Source organism: Lactuca virosa, chromosome 3 (genome assembly GCF_052849685.1).
Source record: "Lactuca virosa cultivar CGN04683 chromosome 3, Lactuca_virosa_CGN04683_v6, whole genome shotgun sequence".
Classification (NCBI taxonomy): Eukaryota; Viridiplantae; Streptophyta; class Magnoliopsida; order Asterales; family Asteraceae; genus Lactuca; species Lactuca virosa.
The window spans coordinates 385,430,876-385,446,413 of NC_136428.1; the positions used below are offsets into that span (position 1 = coordinate 385,430,876).

The following is a 15,538-nucleotide window of genomic DNA, read 5'->3' on the forward strand; positions in this document are numbered from 1 at the left end:
GATGATATTCATTGTCACATTCTCGATTCAATAATTCTTCTTTGTCCACTGTAATCATATTTGATTAAATATATATAATCATATGTGATTATATGTATCTAGTCACATATGATTTATTCCGACAAAAAATAATGATGTCTATACTGTAATTATATGTATCTAGTCACATATGATTTATTCCGACAAAAAATAATGATGTCTATATAAATCATATGTGATTAGATACATATAATCACATATGATTATATACACAAGAACAACTATTGAATCGAGAACACAAAGATAAATATTGTCCACATATATCATATGTGATTAAATGCATATAATCACATGTGATTATATGTATCTAATCACATAGAATTTATGTGGAAAATATTTATTTTCGCGTTCTCGATTCAGTTATTGTTCTTGTGTGCTTAATTACATGAGATTATATGTATCTAACTAGATATGATTTATATGGACAATATTCATTTTCACATTCTTGTTCAATAGTTGTTCTTGTACATTTAGTCACATATGATTTCTGTACACAAGATTCATTTTCGCGTTTTTGATTAAATAGTTTTTCTTTTTCCACATTAATCATATGTGATTAATACATACAATCATAAATGATTAAATACATAAGAAAAAATATCGAATCATGAATATTATCAACATAAATCATATGCGATTTGATACATATAATCACATGTGATGGGTGGTGGTGGTGGCGGGTGGTGGGTGGTGTTGGTTGGGTGGTGAGTGAGTGGTGTTAGTGAGTTTTTTAATTGCTTGTATCTATTTTTTGATTTATATGAATATTATTTTATAATTTTAATTAAAAAATTGTGTGGTCTAAATTTGTTCTCAAATGTTCTCGCGATAAGAAGTGTTCTCGATTGAACGCTCCCCTATATATATATATATATATATATATATATATATATATATATATATATATATATATATATATATATATATATATAAATTAAAGATTAAAATTAAGTACGGAAACATTATCACGTTTGATTTTAATTTCAATGTAATAGACGGTGATTAATGTGATACGAACCAATAACCACCATTAATTTACAAACATATTGTAATATATATATATATATATATATATATATATATATATATATATATATATATATATATATATATATATATAAAGTTCAATTGAGAAAAAAAAAAGGTTGAGAATGGGAGAATTATTCTCAGTCACACATTTACTTTGCCGCAAAACACTTAGGCGTACCGTCGGAAATGGATAACGGATAAATATATATTTTCCAACCAAACATTTTTCATTAAATTATGCTAATCATTACTTTAATATACACAAAAACATACTTTTTTTGTTTTTTGTATTTTTAGAAAGTCATTTTTATCGAAAATTTATTTTAAATATATCAAAATTCATAATTTTTTATTCTCTATAAATAGACATCTATATTGATATAGTTTTAAGATAAAATAATTTTATTTTTTTTTAAAGTTTCAGCTTTCGTTATTCATAAATGAATAAAAATCTATCAGATTTTTATTACAGTACATTCGTTATTCACTTATGAATAAAACGTATGCTTAACTCTGTTTTTTATATTTTAAGTATCGTTCATATATCAATATGACAAGTAATAAAGTTTTCTTACTTAAAATATATTTTTTACATCATCTTTCGTCATATATTATGTTTATATATGAATAAAACGTGTATTAGTTGTCGTCATATTTTATATTCATATATGAATAAAACATTTATCCGATTTTTGTTACAGTTAATTTGTTATTTATATATGAATAAGTAGTATAAATGATACTTAAACTGTAAAAAAAAATTAATTATATATTTTTATTAATAAGTGAATAACGAATGTACTGTAGCAAAAATCTGATGCATTTTTATTCACTTATAAATAACGATAGTTGAAAATATAAAAAAAAAATTTATTTTATCTTAAAAGTATATCAATATGGATGTCTATTTGTAGAGAATAAAAAATCATGAATTTTGGTATATTTAAAATCATTTTTCGATAAAAATAGCTTCTCAAAAATTAAAAAAAAAAAACGAAAAAAACTATGTTTTTGTATATATTAAGGTAATGATTAGCATAGTTTAAGGAAACATGTTTTGTTGGAAACACATGTGTATTCCTTATCCATTTTCGCTGGTACAACGGAGGCTTTTGCGGCAAAAATAAATGAGTGGCTGAGAATGATTCCCCATTTTCAACCTTTTTTATTTTCTTAATTGAACTTACCTCTCTCTCTCTCTCTCTCTATATATATATATATATATATATATATATATATATATATATATATATATCTCTTAGAAAACTGTTATATAAAATTTCTTTTTCTTTTAAATAATCTCTAATTGTTAGAAATAGTTTAAATTTCCCTTTTCTTCAAATTGGTGTTATGATATAGAAAGTATTTATTTTGAACCAAATTGTAACCATGTTTATATATATATATATATATATATATATATATATATATATATATATATATATATATATAGAGAGAGAGAGAGAGAGAGAGAGAGAGAGAGAGTGTGTGTGAGAGATGTTCATGTGTTCCTTATATCTATTGTGTGTTAGAATGCACAAATAAAAATTTAATAATAATTAAATTCTTTAATAAAATAAAAATAGATATAAAATGATTTCCATAATTATATGTATATTAAATGATATCGATAATTATAATTCTAGTTTTATGGAAACTAATTAAATTTGTTATTAGTGTCAGCAATGATATTCTGTATGAATGAATTCACATCTAGTTTTTCATGTATGGGTTCGAGTTTTATTTCAGGACCAACTCACTTAAAATACAAAAAAGTTGTCTGAAACATGGTGAATGAGAGTGTATTCTACTAGAATACACTTTTATTATACTAGAATACATTCTTAGACGGTGTTTAGGAGTGCTTTTAGATAAAATTGCTTATTGTCTTATAGTGGTGTTAAAGGAAGTTTTTTAAAAAGGGTTAGGATTAGCTTTTATGGTGAAAAAGTCAATAAACCAATAAGTTCAAAAGTATTTGACTTAAAAAATGCTTTTTGAAGTTATTTTGGTTAAAAAGTCATAAGCAGTTTTAAAAAACCAAGTTTTACATGCTTATTAAAAAATGTTTTTTGAAGCTTATGGAAAAACTATTCTAAAAAGTGTTTTTGAGTTTGTCAAACACTTTTTTTTTTTACTTATTAGCTTTTCAAAAAGCCAATAAGCCAGTAAGCTGTTTTGAAAAGCAATCTCAAACGCCTCCTTATTCTGCTAGAATAAACTCTCATTCTACTATAATACACTCCCGTTCTCCATGTTCTACGCAACCTTGTTGTATTTTAAGTGAGTGAGTCCTGAAACAAAGCACAAACATATACATGAAAGCCTAGATGCGAATTCATTCTGAAAGAATATTATTGCTGACATTAATGACGAACTTAATTAATTTCCATAAAAAATGAATTGTAATTATTGATATCATTTAATATTCATATAATTATGGATATTATTTAATATCTATCTCTATTTGATTAAATAATAATTTAATTTTTAGTAAATTTTATTGGTGTATTCTAGCAAATAATAGATTAGGTGTGAGACTCATGTATTACATGAGTTTATTTAAAAGAAAAATTAAATATGAAGTTCTAAACATTTGAAGTCTGAATGTATAAAAAAATAAGAAAATTATTGAATTATTAAAATTAAAGTGTTTTTTCTCTTTTAGATTTAAACAAATAATTTATATAAATAAATAAAGGTAACTAATAAGAGTTTAATTTAGTAATTTTGAAATTAGAAGGGAAATATATTAATGAAAGTTGATATGCATTTATTATTATATTTAAATATTATGTGAAATTTAATAAAATAGAAAAACAATAAAATGACATGTGTAAAGAAATTTTTAAAAAATAAACATATTGCATAATACATTAGAAAAGAACAAATGACAAAATGATTTTGATTTATTAGGGAGTACACCGGAAATACATAAACCTCTTTCGAGATGATAATAAAAGTGGGACTCACCAACATTTCTAAAAAAACACTGCATGCGTGTGTGCTTAATAAAACCCACCTTCCGTCCTTTGTCAATTTCAGTACCGATTCACTAAATAAATAAATAAAACTGCATGTTTTTTTTTTATTATTAGCCGGATTGATTCAAGAAATCGTTTACAAACCCTGTAATATCGAGTCAATCACAGTCACAGTGGGCTACAAGAAATTTAATAAACTAAACCTAATATTTAAAATTGCATGTGGCATAAAAGTAATAAGATTGTTTAACCATAATGATAAAATGTATTGGCGATATGTTTGTTTGGGAAGCAAAATTAATAACTAGGTGGGAACCCCGCAAGGTGGGAACCCCGCAACATGCGACAATTTTTTCCGTTGTGTGTTATTTGTAAATGTTATTTGATCAATTATAATTTTTTTGTTGTGGGTCGTCGGATAAGTTATTTTTCGAAAAATATACTTCATGGGTTTATCGTTTGGTTGATGGGATGGAACTGGACAGCCGGCCACCTTTTGCAATAGTGAATCTGCGTCCTTTTTCGCAGAAATTGTCCCTTATTATCGTTTAGTTGTTGTTTTGGTTTTGTTTTTATACCTGGATTGTATTTGTTTAACTACTTTGAAAATAAATAGTGTAATTAAATACATAAATAAATAAATAAATATGAATATTTTGTGTTATAGCTCTTTTCGTTCTAAGAGAATCGATTATTTATGTTATTAATGTATAGTTTGTTGGGAATTGTGTGATAGGTGTAGTGATGACAACATCGTAAAAATCAACAGAATGGTATAGTATCAATTTACAAAACATAAATGCATGATGGATTGATGGAAAATCAAATAATCAATGCACCATTCGACTTTGTTATCAAACTTTATGGCCTTTAGAAATAGCTTCTCGACTGAAAATCAAATACCATAAACGCAGGAGTAAATGGTTGTAAGCAACGATAATTATATTTATATCTAATATTGTATATACTTAATCCATTAAATTTTAAATACCATAAACAAAAAGGAGAACAGTGTTCTCCTGTCCATTAACATAATATCTTGGTCCTACACTATTTCCACATGTGTTTTGTTAAAACATTTGCATCTAACTTCAAACTCCCTTTTTTATGCCCTACAAAAAGTTGTGAAAGTGATGCCTTTTTGCCAAGAAAAAACCTGCTTCTTAATTATGTTACCTTCCAATCCGTTTGTCGTAGCTTTCACTTGTTCTCTTACTTCAATGAAAGTTGATGTTGAAGAAGGATACCTAAATCAGACGACTCTTCGTTCATAACTTTGACAGCACTAAACCCGGAAATAAGTAAGAGGATGTCAATATTGAATTTAAAGCAAGAAAAATGTTTTTATTTGCTTCCCAATTCCAATTTTCATATTAGCCCTCACAAGTGTGATTTACTCAAATTTTATGCATCCATGTGTTTAACACAATGTCATATAGCTAAATAATATGCCCAGAGTGTTCAAAACATTCAGAAAGCTTCATGGAGCATTTTTAGCCATTTTCCACTTCGACCCCTTTTTGACATTTTTCTCATTTAGGCATCCTACTTGCCTAAATGTGTTTTATTTAGGTTCTAGAATGAAATTTCATGAATATTTCATACCAAACCTGTTTTGATAATAAAAAAAAAAATACCTAGGTTGTCAAACCTCTTTGAATCATTTACTATATACTCATTTTAACAATCTATTTTCAACAAAGCCTCTAAAAATGACAAGTTGTCAAGTTTATGAAGTTCATAGCAACATATTTGTGTTTTTGCTTTAAATTTCAAGCTTCTAATCATGCATATAATTTTCATTAGTTGCTATTTTACTCAAAGTCAAGGTTTGACCAAAACAGAAAAAGTCAACTGTCACTATTCATCATCTTCAACCTCAAGAAAATGGAATTGATTCATGCATTTATGTTCTTGAACTCAAACTATGATGCATTTCTATAATCTATCATAAATTTCAACATGTATGGCATTATTTCAAATACTATCTCAAGAAAGTACTTAGGGTTCCATGGATTAAACCTTAATATGAAGAAGTTGCTGAAATTGAAATCATTAGGGTTGTTTTATGCTTAATCGACCATTGTAGCCCCATCACCCACCTCTATTGATTGTCTGGTCGACATGGTCACCATCTTCGATAAAAGAACAGAAACAGCACACCAGCGCTTCCTTCCCCTTTCTTCCAACTGTTTCCCTTTCTCGTCTTGTTTCTCTGAATAGATTCTTTTATCTAATATTGTATATACACAATCGATGTGTGTGTGTGCGTCTTGTTTTTGGTTTGAGCACACAAAGAGAACACAAACCTGCTTCTTTTATTTCCTGCATCAGGTAGAACTTATCAAACCCGGTTAGTGTGCAAAAGACCAGATTACCCTTACTTCCTTGACTTGGATAATTTCAGCAAAATTTATGATTTTTTTCTTACCTTTACAGCCTCGTAACTCGGCCATACGAACTCCGATTTGGACAAACTTTATATCGTTGGAAAGCCTGTTAGGAGTAGTACTAAAAGTTCCATGTTATTTGTTTCATCCGAATCTCTCCAGATCTGAGGTTATTCAGCCCTGAACATGGTGGTCAATGAACGTTTCAGCATTTCATGTGTTTGAACAACCAACTTCAAGCAACCATATCTCATTCATTACAAACCCATTCTGTCCGATTCTTTTTTCTGTGTATTCTTTGCTTTACATACTACAACTTTCCAGAACAATGTTATTTCTAATTTGCCATAGATTTTGACTTATTAAGCTCCAAAGCAAACCTCAGTCTTATCCTAGCTGATTATTACCCACAAAGCAAACCTCAATATCATAGATGAAGATAAATATTAGTCATTTGGCTTCATGTTGAATGGCTTCAGAAACAGAACAATTTCTACAGAATAACAAACAAAAACAAATGGGAGAAGACAAAAAACACTTCCTTTCCAAAAGTGGGAATCATCCGTTGAAATGCTGCAATTATATCTCGTAATTTCTCCATTCTAACCTGCAGAAAACATAGTCTATAAATTACTTAAAACAATCTCTCAGTTCATTCTATTTTTCATATAACTTACCAAATTTTCACAAATACATAAATACTTTATAAGAAATCAATTACCAATATACAAAACTGTTGAAAGAGGATATTTGCTTTTGTATACTTCATCTTTACCTTCAACGAATACTATTAAATCTTTGTATACACCAACCTGAAACATTACCAAAATCCATTAAAAACTTATACAACTCATAAGAACAACTTAAAGCAGCATTTACTCAACTTATCTTTATTATGTTTTCCATAACAATTGTAAAGTTATAGAAAAAACAGATGAAAGATGGAAAGTTTACCCTCACCACATGCCAATGATGAAGGCAATGTCGATGAACATACTCTGATGTCCCTCTGCAGTTGCAGGGTGCACCAAAATCACGGCCTAAACAATTGCAGAAACAACTCATATATATATATATATATATATATATATATATATATATATATATAAGTTTAGCAAGGAAGTTATTACAACTTTTAATCATAGTCAATAAAAATAAAAATTGTAATAATAGGCCCATAAAATAATTACTGAAAATAATCCATGTTGACATAAGATGAAGTGTTATAACCCAAAAATATAAAATAAGAAAATTTAATTTAAAATCCAAATCAGCAATAAATAGATCAATCTTACCTCCTTCAGTCGCTAGCTTAGGACTTAGGTTACTATGTTGTTGACATTCTTGCCCCACTTACACACAACCCGTCACTCCCATGGCAGTTTTGAGATGGCAAAACCCCTAATCCAGCCGACACAGATTTCATATGTGTAAGAATTAATAGCCATGTCAGCAAACCGAACCACATATTGAGACAAAATTAGAATCTATGTTTGTTTATTTCTTATATAATAGTATAACCTATCCCGATGTCATTCACTAATGGACATTTTTCATTTTCACCCTTTAAACACTAACGCAAAAAGCTGAGCGAATTGAATATATATAATATGTGAAAACAAATTCTTCATTGGTGTTTGGTTTCAAAAGTTGATACAAATGGAAACGAAACAAATAAAAATCATTTGAATCATATGGAAGCCTTCAATGATAGTTCATAACAGCTTCAGGAAGATAAAAAGCACACATTTGTAAATATAAATGCATTTTATTGAAATGGGTGGTTATCAAATGCATTTTGCAATCGCCTTGCAATCTATTTTCCAAAAGTACTTACAAAAGACCATAAATTTAAACTAACTTGCTTTAAAATAAAAACAGAAATTGGAAATCAACCTTTAAACAAAAAATCTCATTCTATGGATTTACCTACTGTGCCAGACTCCCAATTACAAATTTAGTGGGAGTAACCAACAAAACATTGAGATGAGCTGATTGATGAAATTCACATGGTCATTACATATAATACATGCTGGGCAGAAGATACATAAAGGAAAATTTAGCTAAGTGATTTACCTGTCTACTCGAAATATCTCCCTCTCAATCGATCTCCTCTATTCTTCAATTTCATATGTCGGTGGCTGGACATAAAAGATGTACACCCTGTGTGGCAGAAGTCGAGATAATAGTCAGTTTCGAGACAAATTTGACAGTAAATTGGCACCCTGTGTGGAACAAAACCTCCAAATCAAACAAAAAATGCTAAAAAATACCATTAAATATTAGCTTCATATACGTCGGTCAGACTACGAACATAAACCCTAGAAAAAAATGAACGAATATAAAACCTGGTTATAAACATCGAAATTCGAGAAATCGAGTAGCAGCTCCTAACCGACACAGCAGATAATCGAAATCGCCAACAACCATCAACCCATGATTCCTCAATCTTGACAAAAGAAACGGAAAAAGCATCGAAATCTATGAAACCTTCGTGAATTAAAGCGGGAATTTAAATCCATGAACCCCCAAAATTGAAATCAATAGACTACCGACGGTGATGGGAAGAAAGGTGATATTATGAGTCATCCATACCGACCGCCTTCGTCGCCGGTGTTGGAGACTTTGGGGAACACGGAAGTGACGAAAAAAAAAGACAAAAAAAAAAAGAGTTGATCAAAATCAACGATTGAGATTATCGACTGATATTGGCAACCGGTTTGAAGCATGGGATGAACTACTAACCTCTTATGAAGAACCGAAGTCACCTGAATCGAGTTGGTAGAGACAATCAGCCAACGGTGTTCACTCGCTAGACGATGACGGTTACCAACCACAACCGACGCCGTTGGCACTTGTCATAGAGGAATCGAGAACTCAGAACAACTGTGAGTTCGATTTGTGGCATTCGATTTGGATGTGTTTGTTTCCAAACGATGATCAACACGTGTAGGGACCAAATTGTCAATACCACAACAAAAGAGGCAGAGTTGGTGGTGGGCAATCGCCTATAGGGCGGTGGTGGAGAGACCCTTTTTGGGTTTATTGAGACGAAGAATCTAGAGCTCAGGTAAAATCAGAGATAACAAAAAAGAAGGAAAATATCTACGGAGGGACTAAACTGTAATTCACATTGACACACAAAGCAATATAGAGGGACCGGAAATGTAATTCAAGCGAAGAAACATGGACAAAAGGAGCAATGTTTACTGTTCTTTTGTTCCACAATTTTAATATATATATAATAATGATCTAATTCAAGCGACCAAACATGGACAAAAGGAGCGATGTTTACTGTTCTTTTGTTTCACAATTTTAATATATATATAATAATTATGTAATCCAACAAAATCAATCTAAAAATATCAATGATTTAAAAATTGGTTTTTTAGTTGAACCGGTATGTTATTAGTTTATGATTTAATCGATTTGATCGACGGATCGTTTTCGTCATTTTTTTTCTTTTTCCTTCATATACATACATATATTAAAACAAGCAACCACAACCATTGTATAAATATTAAAGTGTTTACATTATATTTGATTCATAAAAGATTGACTCCAAAAGTAAATAACAAAACAAAGACATGAAGCTACTATGCTCCATCTTCTGAATCCCTATGCGTGTACCTGTCTACTAGTTTCTTGAGAATACAAATTATTTTGAAAGAGTAGATAAACATTTAAGCTGGTGAGTTCATAAGCATTTTTGTTATAAAAAGTGTACTCTAAGTTCTTTTTGGAAAAGTTCGTCAGTTCCTCCAGAAAATCCTATATTTTCTGATGTGATAAAATGATAAGTAAAAATGACTCTACAATTTCTTCTATGAGTACTAAATGGATACAAGTTATATACAATCTAGAGTAAACAGGCAATCGATTGTGTGAATCTGCCCTAAGCCCACAACCAAACAAGGAACATGAAATGAGGCGGAAGTCACACATCCCATTGTTTGTTAGATCTTCATTGTATATAACTCTGGCGTATTCATTTGGTACTTACAGAGTTAACTGTAATAGTTCTTTTTATATTTGATGAAAATATTCCCTTAAGAAAATCATATATTTTCTTTAGTAAAATGGTAACCATAATAGTTCCTTCTATAATCACTTAGTTTATACTAGTTATATATAATTTAATATCGAACGGACAGTTAAATGTGTTAATCTGCCCTAAGCCCACAACCAAACAAGGAACAGGAAATGAGGCGGAAGTCACACATTCCACTGCCTATCGGATATTAATTATATATAACTCTGATGTATAAACCAATGTATTATAGAATTAACCATTTAAGGTCCTTTATGTTATACTAGTTTAATAAGAAGTATTAAACCCTTTTATAAATAAGTTTATAGTTTCACTAACTCAATTGTGAAACATTGTTTTCGGTAACAAGTGTTATTGTTTTCAGAAAGGTCTATTGAAAACTGTTTATCTTAAAAGAATGATGTTTACCATAGAAAATCCTATATTTTCTATAAAACCGACTGGTTGTCTATGTTGTTCCAAGATTTAAAAGCATAAGTATAATCAATATACCTACTTTAATGATATCTAGTTTAGTTGGTAAGTTAATACTGAATAAAGACTTGGTTGTTCTGGAGAAACTGATGTGACGATACTACCCTCCTATGATCACTTAATACATACGAGTTGTATATAACCGAAATCGAACATACAGTTGAATGGGTGAATCTTCCCCAAGTCCACAACCAAACAAGGAACAGGAAATGAGGCGGAAGTCACACATTCCACTGTCTATCGGATTTCAGTTTTATCTAACCCTATGGTATATACTGAGTAATCACATAGTTATTATCCCTTGAGATTGTTCATGAAAAGTATATTACTACGTAAATATATCATTGTTATCTATTGTGAGTTTTACGACCATACTAATTTGACTAGTGTAAAACACGACGTATTGTAGACGTCGAAAAATAGTGACATTTGTCACCCGCAGACCTGTCGGTCCGGCTGTAGCTAACAGCGAGGTGCGGGATTGTCAATCCCGTATAGATCTATACACAAACTCATGCTTTCCTCCCAGGACACTCTGGTCATAAGGTTAGGCTTCTGTTGGTACTTATATGAGTACTCGAAGATGTGTCTCACAAGCTAGATTAACGACTTTACAAGTAATAATGTGGAAAACCCTTTTTATAATTAATAGATAAGTTTATAAAAAGATCCTTTTGTTCCTTAAACTAAACTTATTAAAGTTTATAAGTTTATTTGTATGTTCTGTTCAAAGTTTCATGTTCTAAATACAGTTAATTGGTACAAAGACATAAGAAGCAATTTATATTTTAAAACACAACATTTCTTGTGTTATACTTGTATTCTCCCCCCTAAAACATTTAAAAAGTTGGAAAAAGACATGGGGGTATGAACTCACCTTATGTAGGTGATTCAATTGAAGATTCGATATAGAATGATAAGTTCCACGAGTGAAGTCCCGAACACAAATGAGTCCTAAATAGCATGAAATGATACATATAGGCATGAAATTAGTGAATCTAACTACAAAGGTGATTAGGAAACAACCTATGATGCAAGAATAACTCACCAAAGGAGTGATAGAAGCAAGTTGGAAGGCTGAAAGGGAGTTCACGGCCGTATGGGGTGTTCACGGCCCAAGAACACATGAGTGTTCACGGCCCAAGTTGAAGGGTTTACGACCTTGAGGAAGGGTTCACGGCCCTATGAGTTGTTCACGGCCCAAGAACTTGAAGAACACTTGAAGATTTTGGTGTTTAAGCAAGTGGTTGAAGGCCCTTTGTTGTATTGTAAGGAGATACAAAAGAAAAGGGATGTTTAAGGGAAGAAAAGAGTGTTCTTGAGGATGATACTTGAGAGAGAATGGAAGAGATCACGGCTAGAAGAAGGATAATGAATGAAAAATGAAGCAAACTCTTATATATAAGCCTAGTTCACGGCCTAAGAAGGGTTCACGGCCGTGAACATGGTTTACGACCGTGAACCTCACTTGATGAGGTTTATGGCCCGAATGCAATACTCTTAACTCGTTTCCTTAGTGGTTCACTTCTTAACACGCAACCCTTACACATACTCGGTCTAGAAACCTATAAGTTTGACCTTAAGTTGATGTGTTTGACCTCACAAGATAGAAATTTTCGGGTTGTGACAGTTTGGCCGTATTTTTCAAATTTTGACCAATAGAAACATTGCATCTGCTTCTCGATCTTGCTTCAATGAAAACACATACCATTAAAAACATCAGTTTCATATCATCATCAAAACCATTTTGTAACATCCGCTTTTCAGATATGCTTCTTTTGAGTTAAAATCTTTTAAATCTATATTTTTAGGGTTTTGGCTTGGTCACGACGTGGTGATGGAGGAATAAAAACTTGGCATCTTCAATTGAGGAACGCTTATTAACGAGGCACCACGACGTGGCAAGGTCTTGGCTATGACGTGGTGGCGACCGGGGTTCAAAACCCTAGATTTTGGGATTGATGTCCTATTTAAAGGCACTAACTATAACGTCCCAAAAATCCAGAACCAAAAATTTTGTTTTAATATTAAATAAACACCAACCAATCGTGGTAGTCAAACCCATAAGAAAGTCATAGTGTATCAATAATCATCCAAAATACATCACAGTCAATAAAGCGGAAAAATCATGGTGTATGTGTGATGCGATCATCCCGAGCTCTTCCCCTTCACATTGGAAGTACCTGAAACATAAACTGAAACCGTAAGCACAAAGCTTAGTGAGTTCCCCAAAATACCACATACCATACATAAAATGGGCCCCGCCCACCATCGGGCCCCGCCCGATATACATACAAACACATATAATACATGCAAGAGTCATAAAGACAACTAGCATATTATAACATAATCAAATGGGACGACATTGGTGCCTTTGACCCGGAAGTACTATGAGAAGACACACTTCGATAAAAAATATCAAATCTCAAACCCGAGTCTGCTGCACAACGACTCCTCACACTAAAAACAATCAATACCAACCCTAGTTACTATCTAAGGTTAAGCCCATAATCATAAGGCCCAATAATGACCCAAAACCAAACTAGGCCCACTAATGGCCCAAGCCCAACTAGAGAACCCTAAGGCCTAATATAGGCCCAAAAGTTCCAAAATGGCCTAAAGCCAACGGTCCAAGCTTCAACAGCCGAACATCACGTCGTGACCATATCAACTTGCCCAGTCGCCATTCCAATCATCGTCACGTCGTGGCCACTCCCGGATCATGTCGTGACCTAAACCGAACAAAACAGTCGCGAATGGCATGTATTCTCATGACATGGCAGGCTCATCCTCACGTCGTGAGCGCTGCCTTGGCCATCTTTGAGCATTAAGCTCTTATTCCTTAAGCCATCACTTGGGACTTTCCTGAGGGTCTTCCCTCACGCAAAGGATAATAAAAATCATAGCTTTTTTAGTCATGCATGTCCAATGCATGACTTAAACACTCACTACGTCAAAAGAGGGAAAATGAGATCAAGACTCATGCTTGGAGTCTAAAACTAACTTCAAAACTCAGATCCAAAGCTTATAATACAGAAGTTGTCTCAATGAACGATAAAGTTGCCAACTGTATGGATCCCATGCATGTTATCCAACTCAACCATGCAAAAAGGAGCTTAAAAACCTAGATCTAGCATGCATGAGGTAAAAAGGCCAGAGCTTTACGACTTACAAAGGTCCTAAATCTATGCAGGAAGGTGAGGTAGAAGCTGGATTGCCAAGACAATGCTACACAAAGTCTTCTTCCACTTCAGTGAGCCAAAGATTATCAAATAAGTTCTTCAAGGTCAACAAAAATGGCTAAGGACCTCAAGCAGGTCGAGATTAGGGTTTTTAGGAAACTAGAGAGTGAGGTAGGTTGAGGATGGGCAACTCTAGCCCTCTCATTTCATTAAACACTCAAGCATTAGGGGTTTGGATCATCAGGCCATTCTCACGTCGTGAGGCTTCATACTTCACGTTGTGAGATTCGAAAATGCAGGTCAAAAAGTCAATGGTCACTCACAATGTGACCACCATATCTCACGTCGTGACCCTCTTCCAAAAGGTTAGAAATTCAAGAAATTAAGTACCTCCATGATTCGGATGTTATAATTCTCCCCCACTAGAATCTAATTTCGTCCTCGAAGTCTGTTTCCACAAATAACTCGTAAGAATGCCCTATCATATCGACTTTCGGCTTCCACATCCATTCCAAACCCTTTCGGTGTTGTCACTGCACCATCATGAGATCTACAGCCTTGTTTGGTAGAGTATTCGTCCTCTTGTCAAGGATCACTACTGGTCTCTCTATATAATTCCGCATCTGAGAGACATGAAAAGTGCTATGAATCTAACTGAGCTCCTTTGGCAGATCCAAACGATACGCAACCCTGCCTACCCATGCTAATACCCTGAAAGGACCAATATACCTCGGGCCCAACTTACCTCGCTTCCTGAATCAGATGACTCCTTTCCAAGGTGACACCTTTTGGAGTACCATATCTCCAACCTGGAACTCCAAGTCTGACTGGCATCTGTTTGCATAGCTCTTGTGTCGTCTCTGTGTTGTCTGAAGTCTGCCGCAGACCTGCTGAATCAATTCTGTCATCTTGAGTACCACTTTGTTACTCCTCATGACCCGTTGACCGACCTCTCACCAATATATCGGGGTCCTACACTTCCTCCCGTAGAGCATCTCAAAAGGAGGGCGATCAATGTTGGCGTGATAACTGTTGTTATACGAAAATTCTGCCAAAGGAAGATACGTATCCCAACTACCGCCAAATTCCAGTACACATGCCTACAACATGTCCTCAAATGTCTGGATAGTCCGCTAACTCTGACCATCAGTCTGCGGTTGTAAGGTCGTACTGAAATGCACACGAGTACCCAACTCCTTGTGGAACCACTTCCAAAAAATGGAAGTAAATCGAATATCCCTATCAGAAACCACAGAAAGTGGCACCCCATGTCATGCCACAACCTCCCGGATGTAGATATTTGCCAGCTTCTCTGCCGAAATGTTCTCCTGGATCGGAATAAAATGTGCTCTCTTGGTCAATCGATCCACGATGACCCATATCGAATCA

The 15,538-nt window shown here is 32.8% G+C and overlaps 1 long non-coding RNA gene across 18 annotated transcripts; it reads right to left on the reverse strand.

Annotated features, from left to right (window-relative positions):
- Window positions 1–5,020: 5,020 nt before the first annotated feature.
- Window positions 5,021–9,558, reverse strand: LOC145167706 (uncharacterized). 18 transcript variants are annotated; one of them, XR_013741374.1, is made up of 11 exons: window positions 9,188–9,558; window positions 8,995–9,065; window positions 8,838–8,891; window positions 8,716–8,763; window positions 8,519–8,605; window positions 7,738–7,843; window positions 7,397–7,482; window positions 7,164–7,254; window positions 6,484–7,049; window positions 6,075–6,377; window positions 5,021–5,337 (listed from the first exon to the last, which is right to left on the reverse strand). It is a non-coding gene; the product is annotated as an uncharacterized LOC145167706 (long non-coding RNA). The 18 variants fall into 18 exon arrangements; XR_013741376.1 differs by lacking the exon at window positions 8,995–9,065; XR_013741375.1 differs by lacking the exon at window positions 8,716–8,763 and having other exon boundaries at window positions 8,791–8,891.
- Window positions 9,559–15,538: the final 5,980 nt, after the last annotated feature.